A 15,441-nucleotide genomic window follows, 5' to 3' on the forward strand; every position below is an offset into this window, starting at 1 on the left:
CTTAATGTGATACCTAAACTTTCAGGCTCTTTATTAGTGAAATACTGATACTCATAACACTACCACAGAGAGGTGCTGTAAATGTAGAATAAAACTATAACAATTGCAATTTTTATTATTATATTTGATATTGATGAACTTAGGAATTTCTTAAATGTATTTTATTGGCTTAACACAACTGTCCCCAAAGAATAGTTTGTAGATCACCAGCATTAAAATCAATTGTAAAGCTTGTTTAGAAAATGCATATTCCTGCCACATCTTAGATCTAGTGAATCAGATCTGGCAATTCAGAGAGGAAAATTTATATTTTTAACAAACTCTTTAGTTGAGCCTTGTACACATTAAATGTTAAGAAACTTTGATTTATATTTATGTGTAAAAATTATTACACATCCAACCGTTTTACACCAAACATCTGAATTTGGTAGCCTGCTTCAAATAGTTTATTTATTTATAAATTAAGTCTGATTGCCTTGGTAAGAGATGCATTGTCTCATTGACCACAGACCCAACAATTGATTGGCTATACGTTTATATTTTGGGCAATACATTTATTTATATTACAGTCAGCAGCCAGGGAAGGATTTTAGAAGCTGAGCAGGTGAAATTTTTCTAAGTTTATGTTATAATACCAGCATGTTCTATCTACTTTTCTGGCCAGATCCTGACCAAATTATGCCTGTGGCTATGCTCTCTTCAACTCACATTTATTTAGAATATTATTATGTTGGCTTTACTTACATGCATTTCACATTTGACATTTCAGAACGCTTTAAAGTAGACATTATTAATGATTAAAAAATCTAAGCTTGCAGTTTTTTTTTGCTAAATTAGTGAACAGCAGGACTGGGATTCTAGCCCTGAATTTCTAGTTCTATACCCAGAGATCCTTCTATCATGTTACTGTGCAGACTTTGGAGTTAGAGGATTCTAACTTGATGTTCTGAGACATCAGCAACTTTGGTAAAATGAAGACATGACATTTTGTGCTTTAGATTCCATGCAGTTCTGTGATAGAAGTATCGTGTTCTGATGTCAGTCAAGAGTACGCTAGCAATGTTTATCAAAATCTAATGTGCACACAAATAACCTGGGGATCTCTGACAATGCAGATTCTGATTTGGTTGGTCAAGGGTGGGGCCTTAGATTCTTCATTTTTACCCAGTTCCCAAGTGTTGCTGCTGCTGCTGGTCCAGGAACTCATCTGTATAGTAAATCCCTAGTGATTTAGGAGGAAGGTGGAGAGCAATTGAATAATCCTAAAAATACTTTCAGTTTAGTATTAGTTACCTAAATGACCTATTGTTGGCCAAATGTCCTTCAGAATGACTGGAATGACACACATGGAGAAATTCTGACTGCTAGTTGTCTGGGAAAAAGCAAAAGGTTTCAAGCCACATACCTAACTAAGCATTGTAGAAAGTCTCAAAAGAGAGCAAGAGAAATACCACTGGGAATTGGGGGAAAGGTTACATTATACTTGTAAATTGTAATAACCTATTACATAGTATGTAAAATATTTTGATTTGGTCAGCTACAAATTGAATGAATTAGCAGTTGCAAGTTTCAAATAAAAATCCCATACAATCTGCAAGTTAGTACTGTGTCAGTACCAATCTGAAGAATAGAATTTGTTTGGTTATTAGAGACCATGATTTAATGAAAAGTTCACGTAATGTCTCGCTCCAAGAGTCCAAATCAACAATGCTTCTTGAATATTTAAAGAACAGTCCAGATACAGTCCAAGGTTTGAAACTTTCGTCTCCCATCCGAGTCAGCTAAAGACACATTTATTTGCCCCACACGGGTCTTTTATTTATTGATTTTTGGATGTGATCATCTTAGATAGGGTGAGCTTCCCACTGTCTCCATTGGCTTTCACCCCTCCTTCTCCCATTCACTCACTTGGGTCCAGACTTACTTCCTGTGTGTTACAATTGTGTAAAGACAGTTTCTTCTTAACATAATAATTTCTTAAATTCCTGATCAACCTTGGTGTCTTAGTCTGCAAGGGCTGCCATAGTAAAATACTACAGACTGGATGGCTTGAACAACAGAAGTTGATTTTCTTACAGTTCTGGAGGCTGGGAGTCTCAGCTCAGGGTGCCAACATGATTAGGTTCTAGTGAGATCATTTCCTGGCTTGTATATGGCCACCTTCTTGCTGTGTCCTCGTATAGCAGAGAGAGCACTCTGGCGTCTCTTCCTCTTCTCAGTAGAACACCAGTTCTATTGGATCGGGACTACACCCTTATGATCTCATTTAAGTTTAATCATCTTCTAATCCAGTTACATGGGTGTTAGGGCTTCAACATATGAATTTTGGAAGGACACAATTCAGTCCATAGCACTTGGTAACCTCTAAGCTTAGTTAATGTATAAGTAAAGCAACTTAAATATTTACCTCATATAATTTGTTTAGTTTAATAAGCTGTTTAAATATTTCTTTTCCAGTAATCAATGATTTTGCCTTTTTCATTTCTGTGATACCTGATTTTCCAATACTATAAATTCCCAACTTACATCATCTTCTGTACATGCTTATAATTGATGAGTTAAATATTTAAAAAATTTTAGTATTAGTTACCTATTTTTCTTAACTGAACTCACATATCACTGAGCTTGTACTGAAGGTAATAAGCTTCAAAAACTCTAAGTACTCTCATTATTGACTACCGACATGTATCATTTATCTAGCTAGTAAGTAAATGACTTGGAAAAACTTTATAGTTGGAGAGACAGAGGGAGAGATCAGAGTTATATTCTTTTAGCATTTGGACTATAATAGCTTATGTGACTTGAGATAATTAGACAAAAAACGGACAAGTGACCATCTCACTGCCCAAATATTCACAGAACAAGAGATAGCCTATAAATAATAGTGTCACCTTTAAGTTTCATCAGATTTTAATTCTGTTGTTGTTGTGAGACAGACATAAATCAGGGAGCTCCAATTCCCCAATTTGAGGCAGATTTTGATAGATTATTCAAATATTTGACCCTAGTTTACCTCCTGGAAGAGATTCATAAACCACCCTGTAGCAAATGTTTTGCCTATCAGTCTGTCACTTGGAAAAGAATGTGTCATTTGTTAAGTGGGACCCTTAGGTTCTATTGTTATATTTAAAGAGCAATTTTATTTGACATTTCATCCTGGAGCCCAACACTACAGTTTAAGTAAATAACCTAACAGTGTTGCAGGATTACAAGGCTTTTGTCAGTAGTATCCACTTTTTATCTGCAGAAAGACACAGTCTGCCCTGAGAGTGCTGGTACTAAGCAGCTTCCCAAGGAGTCCACGTTATCAGGCGATGCTGAGATCATGGGCTTTGTCAGGGCTTGCAGATGTGCTGCCTGTGCCTTCATTAACATAATTGATTAGGAACTAGGACATATTTAGTATTAATCAAGCTGTTTTTAGTGAGGCTGATTATGCACAGTCCTTGATGCACTATTTTAGTCTGGAACTTCCTTAGGACCAAGTTGCAAGAAAATGGCATTATGTAAAAAGGAACTTACATGTGGCACTAACTTACGCCCTTTGATTTGAGGAATACAGTTATAACAGGTCAAAATGTGGGAACTTAAACGTATTTTGCATTTTAATGTTTTAAAGAAAAGGAGGGCTTATATATAGGCTAGATTATTAAGTTTGCTCACAGGAGATTGGAAACAATTTAGGATTTTATCAGCAGAAATCTAAAAAAAATCATGGACTTTGTTATGGGTGAAAGCATTCTACACATCTCTGAAGCCCTTAAAAGCTTCCTTTGTGCTTTCATAGCACTTAAAACAATAAGTTTCTCACAACACTGGCCTCATTCTGTTAAGTATCTGTGCACTTCTTATCTTGGGTCACTTATCTAATGCCTGGAAGTTGTGTCTGGCCTTCCTAGAATTTCACTCCTCTCCGCATACCAGACACTTTGTACACTATAATGAAATTCTATTGCTTTGAATCTTTGGGTATAAAGACTAATTGTATATTAAATCAGTTGTTTTCTTTGACTCCTACTACTGTATGTTTTAGAATATGTTTGGCGTTTGGCCAGGGAAATTGGCTACAATAGCATTGAAAAGATCTTGTATAATGACCACCCCAGGCAATCATTTTGGTCATTGTTGTCAATTTGCATTTTATTATGGACATAACTTAACTGGAACTAACTTAAATAGAGAGCCACCTTCAATATAATAGTAATTCTTACGATCTTTCACAACAGTGTTAAATTTTGTGACGAATTAATTCTTCTGTCTATTGTGAGCTCTCACTGGTGTTGAAAGGCTTGCAAGTTCCAAAGGCCACTATAGTTATCCATATATTCCACAAATGAGACAGATCTATGCCCCCTTCATCAAATGGTGCCTTATTATATTCACATCACAGGTGGTTTCAACCCTTAGCGTGAGAGCCCGTTTATCAGCAAATGTTTGTCAGAACTGTATTTCTTAGGAGAGATTATTTCCTGACTGCTCTCCGAGAGAGTCCTCAGTGATTAAACAAGACAGCTTCAGGCAACATTTTCCATCCCCTCCCCAATCATCAAAAAAGCTGCTTCATTAAATCTTTGTATAAGTACGATTACTGGATATCATCCTGTTGTCCTGTAATCAACAACGCTGGAAAATTTTTCTTTCCTCCTAGTCAACACAACCCCCTCCCCCACTACCAAACACCACATTTTATGTTGTTGATTCCTGAAGAATTAAAGACTTCCATCCACATGTAATTACCGGACGTTTAATGTAAAATGGCCACACCTCATCTATTGTGGCAAAGATGTGGAAAGAAGAGGTTATGTGATCTCTTATTAGTTATATATCTTATACTTAATTACTTTTAATATTGAATTACAAACATATAGTTGGCATTAATGGAGCCGAATAAAGTAAGGTGAATGAATACTGTATACCCTATCATCTTCTTGAATAAACATGTAACTGGTACTAACTTAGTATTGCAGTCGTGAATAATATAAATGCCATCACCCAACAGTGGGCAAGAGAACTCTAGAGAGAAGACTAAAATCCCAGCTTCCAACTGCAACTTTGACACTAATCAGTTGTATTATCTTTGACAAATCGATTCACTTTTTAGGGCCTCCACTTCTTCACCTGTCAACTGTGGGGACTGAATTTAAATGGTCTTTTCTGCTTTCACACCCAGATATTTCAAGCTTATTTTTTTCAGGTTGGTGCATTAGTAGTAAGCTACATTAAGAGCAGAGTGAAGACTCCATGGCTTGGCACAGTGTTTAAATAGCTACCACAGATGTGTGAGGAAGGTATGGCCGTGGCTTAGATAGAGATGTCACACTTGGGCCAACCAGGCATGTCCCTATGAAATGGATAATACTATGAAGCATTATTTTCTGGAGTTCAAAAGTGCGTGGTACAGATAATAAGGGCTATAAAAGTTAGGAGGAAGATGATATACGTGTGAAGCAAGGCTGTGAGGTGAAATCACAAGATTTGCATTGGGCCATAAAGAGTAAGTTGGTAGGATTTGTGCAGAGGAGAAAGGAGCAATATAGGAAACTTACTACAAGATGATTTCTTACCATAGGGTGCATTCGAGGACAGTGTTCTACAGGAGCTAGTAACGTTTTATTTACCGTTCTATTAAACTGAGAACTTTATTGTCTTAGCTCTTCATTGAGACATATCCTGAGAAGCAAAAAGCATAAAATAATAAAATTGAATTTTGGCCCAGGTTCTTATTCCATTAACTCTATGACACAGTTAATCTTGAACTTTAGGGCAATGCAATATTTTTCTTTGTTTTGAGGTGAAATAAACTCATATCCTTGGGCAATTTTTAATGGGATTGACCTTTAGTTATAAATTTTGATAATACAGATAAACCATACTACTTTTAGTACCTATTTTACTTAGAAAGTTGCTATGAGGAGTGAATGAAACAAGGTATATAGCAACTTAGCACAATTAGGTACTCAGCCATTAGCTACTATTATTATCATTATCATTTTTTTAATCAGGAAATTTCTCTTGTATATATAGTAAATCATTAATTTTTATGTTAATTCTTTATTGGTATCTGTAAAGATAATATGGTAATTTCATTTATGACATTAGTCAGTAAACGTGAAACTCTATATAATTTCTTAATATAGGACCCCAGTCATATCCTAAAGAATTTTGTACACACAACTGAATCATTTACACTTCCTCAGAGACTGCGTGAGCCTGCTAAAACAACTGAGCAGAAGGGTAGTATGATTAGATTTGCATTTTAGATCATTGTGTCAGCTATAGAAAGTGTGGATGGTGAGGGGTGGGGCTTGGGGGTTTGGAGACAAGAAAAACTTAGGAGGCTACTGCTCATGGGGGAAAATTATGTGACTTTTCTCTTAAACAATCATATTTAACCCTCAAAACAATTCCAAGCAGTGAATATGATTTATATCATTTTACAGAGAAGATCAGAGGAATCAAGTAAATTGCCCAAGATAACACAGTCCTAACAGTGGTATAATTGAAATTGGAATCCAGGTGTGTCACTCCAGGATCAGTCTATTCCATTATCGTAGACCAGCAATAAAAGTTAGGGCTGAGCATAATTGCTAAAGTCTTATCTGACCTGGATAAATGAATGGCACTTAAGAATAAGAACAGGTTTGGGGAGATGATAATGAGTTCAGACTTGCTAGGTGCATCAGGGTCCCTGGACCATTCAAAATAGGTGATTAAGAGTATTTAATGAATGTAGTATTTATAAAGGTTTGAGCAGAGTTATGGTGAAGCACCCCAAGGCTAGCCAATGCAGGAAGCCTTTACCAGCCCTAGGCCTGAGGAGGCAGGGGAATAGAGTGGTTTATAAACCCCCAAACCTTGTAACTCTAGGAGAGAGATGCCCAATCAAAACTATGTCCTTTAGTAGAAGAACACATCATGAACAATCTGTAAAATGATATATATAATATTCTCAGTGAGCCAGGGTGGGTAATTGGAGAATACATGCCCAACTCTCTCTTTTTTTCCTGCTCTGTTATCTCTTGATGTTGCTCCCATTGGCCAAACTAACCTGAATCCAGAGGTTGTGTTAATCCTTGGTTAACACAATCCATAAAGGTCAGGGTGGATATTGGACCTGGAGAGAAAATGAAGACCCTGCCACATGTCAGGCAGCATGTTGAGTGGGATTCACACAAGTGGTCATCTCCAGCAGACAACTGAAGATAGAAGTTTGGAGTTCACAAATGAGAGAGATGCAGAGGCTGAAGTCATAAGCTTATTCCAAGCATAGCATTTCCTGAAGTATGTTATGGGGAATTCTAGTTCTATGATACTGTTAGTGAAAAAAATTTATAACATAATACTTTGGGTCCACATCATATTTTCTTTTTGGACAGTCACAATGTACACAAGTATGTTAAAAGAGCCGTGAAATTCTTGTCAGAAAACTGTTTAATTCTTTTTAAACTCAGTGGTCACAGAAACATTTCTTTTCCCAGTAATACTTATTGAGCTCCCAAGGAACAATTGATCTTAAAAATACCCTGTATCATACAAATCTTAGTTTTGGATATAACTGAATGGCAGTTCAGTCATAAGTGTGAGTGAGGTTTAGTGCATCCAAGAAGGAAAATGTGGGGAACAACATTGTTTTAGTCAGAGTTCTCCAGAGGAACAGAGCCAATATGATGTATGTACACACACACATACACGCGCGTGCACACACACACACACACACACACAGCGGGGAGGGGAGGAGGGGGCAGAGAGAGAGAGAGAGTTATTTTAAGGAATTGGTTCACATGATCATGTGATTTTGAGGGCTGGCAAGTCTGAAATCTATAGGGCGTGCCAGAGGCTGGAGACTCAGGGAAGAGTTGATACTGTATTCTCAAGTCCAAAGGCAGGCTAGAGGCAGAACTCCTTCTTCCTTAGAGGACCTCAGTCTTTTTTCTTAATGCCTTCAACTGATTGGTAATCTACTTTAGTCAGAGTCTACTGATTTAAATGTTAATCACATCTAAAAACTACCTTATAGCAACATCTAGACTGGTCTTTGACCAAGTGACTGTTACTATGGCCTAGTCAAATTAACCGTCACAAACACCATCAGAAGACAGACTAGAAAACCAAGGATGAAAAGATGAGGGAGGAAAGGGAACAACAGGGCCAAGAGCCCCAGGGAGAAGGATAAGACAAAACTGGCCAGAAACCTTTCGGCTTGTCAATTAGAAGATCATGGTGACCTACTTCTGCCTCTAAGTTTACTCTCTGCCACATATAAATGAGGGTATAGCAATCAGGAGTTCTGAACTAAAGATTCAGTTGTTCATATTAGTTTTTTAACCTCTCTGAGACTCAGCTTCTTCAACTGTGAAGTTATATTTTTTGAAATAAATGATCTCAAAAGTTTGTTCCACCTCCAAAATTTTATCATGCTCGAGGCTTTTATTTCACTCATTTTTCCCCTCTACATATTTATTTCATTTCCTTTGGGGCTAATCACAACTTCTAGGGGAAAAATGAATCCTCTATTTTAGAGTCTTGAAATATTTCCAATATTTTGTTGTTTTTAAACTTTTTATTTTCAAATAATTTTAGATTTACAGAAGAGTTGTAAAGATAATATATAGAGTTCTAATACACTCTTCAGCAAGCTTCTTCTAATGTTAGGATTTTATAAAACCATGATTCACCTACCAAGACTAAGAGATTAACTTTGGTACACTAGTAACTAAACTACAAACTATATTTAACTTTCACCTTTCAGTGATTTGTAAAAGTGTTTTTTTAATTATTTCTTACATGTGTGATGAGGACACAAATATTAACGTAAGTATTCACAGCTTTTCTCCTCCACTTTATTGCCTAAGGAATATTCTAGGTATGCCTGGTCAGCTCCTGAGTGTTTATGTTCTGCTCAGGACTCAGGATATACTGGGTGAGCCAAAAAATTGGAAGGGGCTCAAATAATTAATTAATTCATGTTTGAATAGGACGGGTTATTACCCAGAAGAAAATATAAGATTTAGACAGTGAGAAGAAAGGTCAAGAGAAGGGAATAGGAGAGTCAGCATGGGCTGAAGTAAGTTTTTAGCGTGCCCTTGGGAGAGAGAAGCTTTTGGGAGGAAATGCTGTGATGGATTGGGAAGCTCCAGTAAGGAGAGAACCTTTAGAACATTTTGCTTTGGGTCATACAACATTAGCTATTTGAGAGACTTCAAAAAAGATTTAAACTTATCTTCAAACCTCCCTGGAATTTTAGACTCTCATTTCTTTTGATTGCAGCACTGTGCAGAGCTAGGCATGAGGTAACTCAGCTCTGTTGGGGGTAATAAATATGTTAGAACAAGGGTAATTCAGCTTAGAATCATGGAAAAGTAGATAAGTCTTAACAACTGACTGTTGAGAAATTAGGGGGAAAAAAGAAACACAAAGACAAAAAGGTGGAAAAGTGTCAAGAAAAAGGAAAATGTAAAGAAATATATTCCACAGATTATGAAATATAAATACATTTTAGTAGACATTAAATATATTTCACTAGAAACTTGCATCTCCAAACTTAGAACTTTTCTCTCTTGTTATAATAGTCTCGATTTTCCATTATTGATTAAAAATAGTTTTGGGGGAAATCATTAGCTTTTTCCCATAATAAGAGAAAAAAGTTTTGTTTCTCTTCCCCTATACATCTGACAATATGGTGAGGGATGTCTGTCTGATTTGACTGTCTAGTAGCAATAAATTTTTATTCTGGAGATCAAGGGATGACAACCAAGAATCAGGGAAGGGTAAGGAGCTTTTTGTTGATCAGGGCCAGCTTCCTTCTTAAGAGATCTTTCATAACTTTCATGCTGGTATTAAAAATTAGGGGTTTTTTCCCCTACATTTTGACAAAAGAGAAAGTTAGGGATGAGAAGTTTTGTGAATAAGAGTGAATGTGATTTTTAATAGCTTTCTTATTATGAAATTCTAGTTGGAACCCTCTTGTGCCAGCAAACTTTTCTCCTGAAGTATTTTATAAGAAAGAACCAGGTCCCTCCAAAGCTCTAGTTTACAAGTACCAGTTTTTCTTTATAAAACATTTATTTGCTATTTGTGTCAGCTTGACCTAAATGTTTCTATTATATAAGTTTATTAGAATTCCCAATGAAATTATTCATCCTCTCTAGAACCGATGAGAAAAGTGGCTACATCTTTAAAGCCAGATCTGTTTTATCCAAATGGAGTAAGGGGTCTTGGCAATTGTTCACATAATAAACAGTGACAGATATTTGTTTCAATTATGTGAGAATTTTGTGTAAAAATTTTTAATCTACTAGAATAGACCTTATACTAGGAAGAAGACAAAAATTGTGTTAATGGTTTGATATAATTTATGAAAGATGAGGGAATTTATGTAGTCCATCATTTGAAATAAACCTGAATTCAATATATTAAAACAATTACAACTAGAAAAGTTGTACTCTTTGAATGGGCATTTATTTCCTTTATGAATATTGATATCTATTGGGCATATTTTTAAGATAAAAGTCTTCAATTAAGAATCAGACTTATAAATGTCCCCAATATACCAGTAACTTTGGGTAATTGAGTCTTTCTAATTTGTTTAGTAACTCAAACCTAAATTCTCAAAGACCTGTTATAAAAATAGCCATATCTTTGAAATGATAGTTTAGAGTAATGTATATTTTGATTTTGAATGATAACCAACTTTTTCCCTAAATATCAATAATTTAGTCACAAAAAGGAAAAGCTCAATTTTCTGATGTTTCTGTTCATTCTTGACATTTTAAATGCAACAAAGTACTTTGCAATTCATTTCCAACTACAGAGAAATGTAGAAAAAGCATATAGATAAAAATATGAAAAAAGTAATTATATGTAAATAATATGATTTTGAAAATGAACAGCTATTAGAAATGAATCTTATATTTATATTTTCCTTACCCTTGTAGAAAGACGCATTAGAAAAGTTTACAATAAAAGATCTTGAGCAAGTAATGGTTCTGCATAAAAAGTAAATTTTACTAGGGTTAGAAGAGTTTTTAGAAAATCTCCAAATGGCTGCAGCACCCAAAAAAGAAAAAATCCAAGAAAAACAAAATACAAAATGCTCTCTTTGGAGCTATGCAGAGATGAGTTGTGTGGATTGAGAGCTTCTCACTTGAGCGTAAAGGTCAATAAACTTTAATTGAGCATTTGCTTTCTGAAATGTAAAAGCACTGAGAGGAAAAATAAATACCAGAAAGAAAAAGAAGAGCTGTGGCCACCTTCATTTATATAAACTTAATCCATCAAAAGTAATGCAGTCACTTATCTAAAAAGCTTTTATCATTTTTGAAAGGTTTGGGAGAAATCTACCTTATCCACTTTAAATATGAAGTTTAATTAACATAAGAAACTTTTTTTGCAATTTGAAATGTATCAAATAATCTTTCTCTTTGCATTCCCTTTTGCATACTAAATTCAGAAACAGAAAAAAATTGTCGTTATATCAGAGAACTTTGGCTTGAGAGAGCTGAAAGATAAGTGTCACAAAGAGAGGGTAGAAAATGGCACTTTTCTGTCTGTGCCTCAGTTCGTTTGCAATTTTTTGTTAGAATAAGTCTACCTCAAACTTCTTCTTCCATGTTGTAGAGGAAAGATCAGAGTTTGCAGTGATCCTTAGTTTTAAATCCTTGTCTGTCACTTATGTGATTTGTGAAGTTGAGCAAGTTACTCATCTTTCCTGAGCCCATTTTCTCATGGGTTGAAGGATGTGTTGACTTTTATCTCAGAACTAAGTATATACTAATGCATGTAAGGTCATGTGCTGTATTCTGTTAATAACATTCTATTACAGTATAATTTCCTATCACCTTAAAATCAGTGTGATTAAACCAAAACTAATACATTTTTTTTCTGCCTTGCTCTGATCACATAAAATAACTATTGAGATCACTTCTCCACAATCTTTTTTGAAACTTAAAGAACTGTATGTAGTCTGGTATCTTGAAAACGTTTGGATTTACACTGATTAGCTCTGGAGTTCTTTGGGACATTTACTTCATGAATGGTATTGTATCACTAAGAGTTGTCAGCCTTTATCTGCAGGACAGGACTGGGCACTCAGCAGGCACCTCAGTCCCTCCAGCCAGCATTGATAGTAACACTTGCCATACTCAGTTCAGAATTCACATACCATTTTTCCCTGGAGCAGCTCTCACACTTTTTGCTCTTGGGTTTGGGCCTCTGCTGTCTCCCTTAGACTCCGACTTTAATGTCCCTAAGTCCATATTGTAATTGTAAACTTTATCCCTTCTTAGTCTCATACCTAAAATTCCTGGAAGGAATAGTTTAAAACTCTAGACCCTGGCAAAGGGTTTGACATAAGGTTAAATAAACATGTGTTGATTAAGTGAATAAATTGTTTATGTAAAAGTCTCTGGGAAGTCAGTGGAAGATGCTCTACAAGTTCTGGTTGTGAATTTTTTGTTGTTAGTAGCTGATAATGAGAAGAGCTGACTTCTAAGAATAATTCAGCATTCCCTAAAGGAAAAGTCAAGGCAAAGACTGGATTCAGGTTCTGAAAAACCAGTTTAGTTATGCCAGATAACTCAAGTGAAGTCCTTGAAGAGCTTTGCTGTTGTAGCAACGTAAGCACAATGTAAACTGAGGTACTCCCACCATGTTTCTATAATGTTACATTCTTTCAAGAGTCCCAAATAAAATTTAGAGGAAATTTTTGGGAAAAAAGAGGAAAACATGAAGAAGGATATTTGTACTGAATCCTTTTACTTTCTTAGTCTTCTTCATTGCAGTGTGATCAAAAAATCCAGTGGGGTACTTGGCTCCAACCAGTCAGCAACAGCCAAAGTTCCTCTTAAAACGTAATTTATCACAGTATAGTTACTCTGCTTGAAACCTCTCAGCAGCCTCCTACCTTACTCACAACAAAATGGAAAATTCATATCATGAACAAGAGTTTGTGTGATTGGCCCCTGCTACATCACTGGCCACCCCTCTTCTCACTCTCCTCCTGCATCCTCCGCTCCAGCCGCTCTGGTCTCCATGCTCTGCTTTGAATATAGCTCGAACGCTTCTCTTTCAAGGTCTTGGCAGATACTTTTCCTCTGCAGGAGAAGTCTTCTCCTCAATAGCCAAAACTCTTCTACTTTTTTTCAAGAATCTTTTCAAATGGTACTCATTCAGAAAGGCTTACTCCCGTTCCACCTTAAAAGAAAAAGCCACTTCTGATCTGCTCCCGCATGCTCTAATCCACTAAACCAAGCTTTATTTTTTTCTGACCCTTATTATCACTTGACATTATATACACATATATATGTATTCATATATCCATGTGTGCATATAAACATATTCATTTTTAAGGCTTAAAAATGGACTTTTCTCTAGCTTTAAAATTCTTTAAGCCATAGCAAAGCCAGAGAGTGTACAACAGCTATTTACAGATTTAAAGCTTTTTACGTTAACTGTTCTCAGAAAAATTAGGAAATAAATACTTCATTTGGGGAATAAAGGCATAGACAGGTGAAGAGGGACTTAACTACATTCTCCTCATTCCCCTGACTTTTGTGGTTGAAGACAGAAGATTCCCTTACAGTTGCATTAGGCAAAAACTACTAATTATAGCAAAACTGAAACCGGAATCCACTTCATTCCAGCACAGTGCCCCTTCATAAACATGTTAATTCCTACTTGAGTATTTTTTTCTTAAAGTTTCACAATATAAAATATTCCTGATGCAGCCTCCCTCAACACAGAAAAATAAGAATTAATGTGCATTTACTCAGATTAATAAATGTCACACTTAGAAAAATTACTGAAGAGTACATGTAGGCAGATTTTGATTGTTTCTAAAATATAGTAATAGCTAGTTATTGCTATCATTATTTTTTTTGAACATCCACTTTGGTCCAGGCACTTTTGCTCAGTTTCTTCACAATAAGCCGGCAAGGTAGATTTTACTATTGCATTTTTTAAAAGAGGTAAATGAAATTCAGTGTGTCACAGCACATTGCCAATGTCACAACCAGAAGGGGTTAGAGACAGAATTCAGACCAAGGTCACCCATGCTAGCACCAGTGCTTTCTCTCTTGCTCTATTCCCCTCTGTAGATAACAGTGGAGAACTCTGATAATCATTGGTGTAATTGAACTTATCTGTTTATGTGAAATTTTCCATGATCATACTGTGACTGGGGTTCCAGGCCAGCTTCTGCCACTCTTTACAAACAAGGTGACAGTGACGAGGTGTGCTAGAATGAGTTGTTATGAAGGGAACCTGACTGGGACCAAGAGTACATCAACCCTGGCCAGAGTGAGTTAGAAGAAAAGCATGTAAATTTTGGATAATCTGTACAGTAGAAAGGCAAAAAGGGAAGGAACAAACATAAGATGAAAATGAAGCATTTGCATTTGTTTGCTCGGTTTGCTAGGAACAGGCATCTTCAAAAGCTTAACAATTATAATTAACTATTGTGGATTCTCTGGCTTTGAGATGGCATAAAAACATTTAAAAGCAAGAGAAAAGCCCATTGTAAGGGCTTAGAAAGTAAAAAGTAAGTCATTTAATTTTTCTTTCATCTGATGTTAATTTATGCAGAAGCTAATAACATATTTGTGGCTCAGAGCTGCTCATTGTGGAGAGGATTTCTCTCTCAGCCAGCCCTTCCTGTGATCCCTGCCAGATAGAGCCGTCATTTCCGGGCTTATGACACTTTTCTCAGAGAAAGGCAGTATGCCGATAAGTTCACACTCTATAGACACACTTAATTGTGAACCCTCTGAAAATCAATGATATAAAATGTCCTAACTCTTCTCTAGCTGTTACTAACAAAACAGCAAATAAATTGGAGGAGAGGATGAGGAGGAAATTGGATATGTGGGTGCACAGTCAAGTGCAAAGGGAGGAGTATTGTTGACTCTTGAAGGAGAAAAAAGTCAAGGGAAGGAGAGTTTTCATATAAGAAACATGGGTTACTTTATATCCAAGTAGGATATAATTAAATTGTTGTGCCGTATATAAATGAAAAGCTTAATTTCACTGCTGCCAAATCACCTAAAGAATAGACAGTCATGCTTGAAGAAATGCATGAATCTTCAGAAGTTGATGTTTTAAAATGAATTAACCACGAATAAAGTGAGTCCCATAATGACGGCTTAAAAGTCTAATTCATAAAAATGTTATTAAAGTACATTATTTATACCTGCTTTTTGTGGATTTCTGTTCTTATTCATGACTCCTTCAGTGTATGGCCATAATCACAGGCAGAGTGTATAATGGAAGCATTAATCAGTCTGAACTAAGGCAAGAATACTGTATCACCACAATAAAGTCCCAGCTATATTAATATAAAGGGTAGAATTTATTACACAAGACAATTCTCTTTTAAAAAAATGAAAAGAATGTCTTCCATCTTCTGGCCTCAAATACCTACTTTCCTTCTGAAGTTTAATATAAGAT

At 35.8% G+C, this 15,441-nt stretch overlaps 1 protein-coding gene across 16 annotated transcripts in view; it reads left to right on the forward strand.

Annotated features, from left to right (window-relative positions):
* TRDN (triadin) overlaps nucleotides 1-15,441 on the forward strand; it is a 380,671-nt gene that overhangs the window by 167,338 nt on the left and 197,892 nt on the right. The window lies entirely within an intron of this gene.

This window comes from Orcinus orca, chromosome 12 (assembly GCF_937001465.1).
Source record: "Orcinus orca chromosome 12, mOrcOrc1.1, whole genome shotgun sequence".
Classification (NCBI taxonomy): domain Eukaryota; kingdom Metazoa; phylum Chordata; class Mammalia; order Artiodactyla; family Delphinidae; genus Orcinus; species Orcinus orca.